The sequence below is a fragment of the Apium graveolens genome, chromosome 8, assembly GCF_009905375.1.
Source record: "Apium graveolens cultivar Ventura chromosome 8, ASM990537v1, whole genome shotgun sequence".
NCBI classification, from domain to species: Eukaryota; Viridiplantae; Streptophyta; class Magnoliopsida; order Apiales; family Apiaceae; genus Apium; species Apium graveolens.
Window position 1 is genome coordinate 171,333,526 of NC_133654.1, and position 2,506 is coordinate 171,336,031.

The 2,506-nt window shown below is 39.2% G+C and overlaps 1 non-coding gene across 1 annotated transcript; it reads right to left on the reverse strand.

The window, feature by feature from the left end:
- Positions 1-1,451: 1,451 nt before the first annotated feature.
- On the reverse strand, positions 1,452-1,558 carry LOC141681631 (small nucleolar RNA R71). Its single transcript, XR_012559057.1, has one exon. It is a non-coding gene; the product is annotated as a small nucleolar RNA R71 (small nucleolar RNA).
- Between the last annotated feature and the right edge of the window lie 948 nt (positions 1,559-2,506).

Sequence of the window (2,506 nt, forward strand, 5' to 3'; positions counted from 1 at the left end):
TATGTTATTATCATGCTTTCATATGAACCCATGGTGATGATGAGTTCTATTATGGGCAAATCGTCATCATGGGATCCTAGCGGATTTACTATAGAATTCTTTAGTTAATTGTTTAATACCTTGGTATGTGGTGATTGTATAATATCTAGTATAGGTTGTGTTTATTCGTCTTATATGCGTCGAGAACATGTAAGATAGCCTGTTAATCTCTTGTGAAGCGACGGTGAATCTTGAGATTTAGAACTTGCCATGCTAGCATATGTTCATGTATTGTTTGCATGATTAGTGGGTAACTCTAACCGTTTTACTTGCCCTATGTAATCATCATGAATAACTTGCTCTTAAATCGTTATGTTGTCAAATTCTGTAGACATATAGGGTCTCAACATAATTGATTCCTATTCAACTTCTATCTTAATTGTGGATGCTTGGTAGAATGGTATTCGTACAACGAAAGTTGGCATTTATCAGTTTCATGTTGTTCGATTAATATCATCACCATTACATGCTAAGGGTAATAACAATAACTATTGAATGAAGTACTAATAAAGTTAGGATCTCATGTGTATTTAATATGGTTAATTCAAGTGTTTTTTCGTAGTAACTATTAGTTTACCAACCTTAATTGTTATTGTCTTGACATTGAAGAATAATCATACATTGGTGAGTAAGTGTTAATTAAATATAATTAATCAGAGTCTCTGTGGGAATGAACTAGAAATCATTCTATATTACTTATGAACGCGTATACTTGCGTGATTTATTTAGCGCATGCTTTGTGCCTAACAAGTTTTTGGCACCGCTGCCGGGGACTCGGTGTTAATTTGTTTAGTTTATGTACTTGCCATCAGTGGTCATTAGGATTCATTGATTAAAACTTGTTACTTACTATTTCCAGTTGTGTTTCAGGTACTCTAGCGAGCATTTATGCAAACACGTTCTCGCACTCGCAAGAGAAAGCTGGATAAAGCTGAGGAGACAGATAAAACTCTTGACTTTCCGGAGAAGATAGTTTTTGAAGATTCAGATAAAGAGAGTGAAAAGAAAGAACCTGAAATAATGGGTGATCGTCTAGATCAAGCTGATCCGGCTCTTATGGACTTTTCTCGGCCTAAAATTGATGACATTCAGTCCAGCATCATTCATCCGGCTATTCAGGCAAATACTTTTAAAATCAAGCCGGGCACTATTCAGATGGTGCAGAATTCTGTTTCTTTCGGAGGGGCTGCGACTGAAGATCCTAACATGCATATCAGGAATTTGTCGAGATCTATAGTACTTTCAAATATAATGGTGTCACTCATGAGGCTATTAAGCTGAGACTTTTTCCATTCTCTCTGAGGGACAAAGCTAAGGACTGGTTACATTCTTTACAAGCTAGGTCCATCACTACTTAGGAAGATCTTCCGCAAAAGTTTCTGGTGAAGTTCTATCCAATGGCAAAAACTGTAGGTATGAGGAGTGCTCTTACTCAATTTACGCAGCAACCAGGAGAATCTATGTGCGAAGCTTGAGAGCGCTACAAAGAGATGTTGAGAAAGTGTCCACATCATGGGATGCCTGACTGGATGGTGATCACTGGTTTCTATAATGGTTTGGGGGTCCAATCTCGACCCATGCTTGATGCAGCTTTTGGAGGCGCCTTGTGGGCTAAAACCTATACTGAGGCCTATAATCTCATTGAAACTATGGCTGCAAATGAGTACCAAAACCCAACTCAAAGGATGATGCATGGGAAAGTAGAAGGTATTCTGGAAGTTGATGCAGCTACAGCTATTACAGCACAGCTCACGGCGCTGACTATGAAGGTCGATTCTTTAACCAACTATGGCGTAAATCAATTATCTAATGTCTGTGAGCTTTGTGCAGGCTCTCATGCTACGGATCAGTATTCTCTTGTTAATGAATCTGTTCAGTATGTGAACAATTTCCAGAAACTGCAGCAGTCTGTGCCCGCTACTTATCATCCTAATAACAGAAATCATCCCAATTTCAGCTGGAGCAATAATCAGAATGTTATTCAGCAGTCATATCAGCAAGCTGCAAATAAACAGTTTAATCCACCTGGATTCCAGCAACCTCAGCAATTAGCTCAAAGGCATCCATATTCTCAACAAGGAGGTGTTGCTCCACCTTCTAGTGCTGATTTCGAGGAGTTAAATCTGTTGTGCAAAAGTCAGGATGTTTCTATCAAGACTTTGGAAAATCAAATTGGACAAATAGCCAATGCATTGCTCAATCATCAACCTGGCACACGTCCCAGCGATACTGAAGTGCCAGGCATGAAAGAAGCTTAAGAGCAAGTCAAAGTTGTCACCTTAAGGTCTGGAAAAGTTGAGGATGCTGAAAAAGCAAAAGATGTAGAAGTTGAAGTTGTAGATGAAGAAGGAATGCAAAAGGAGAAAGAGGGGGAACCAAGGAAGACTACTGTTGAACACACTCTGCCTGAGGGTCATACAGGGGAAAAATAACTCTATCCTCCACCACCTTTTCCTAAGCGATTGCA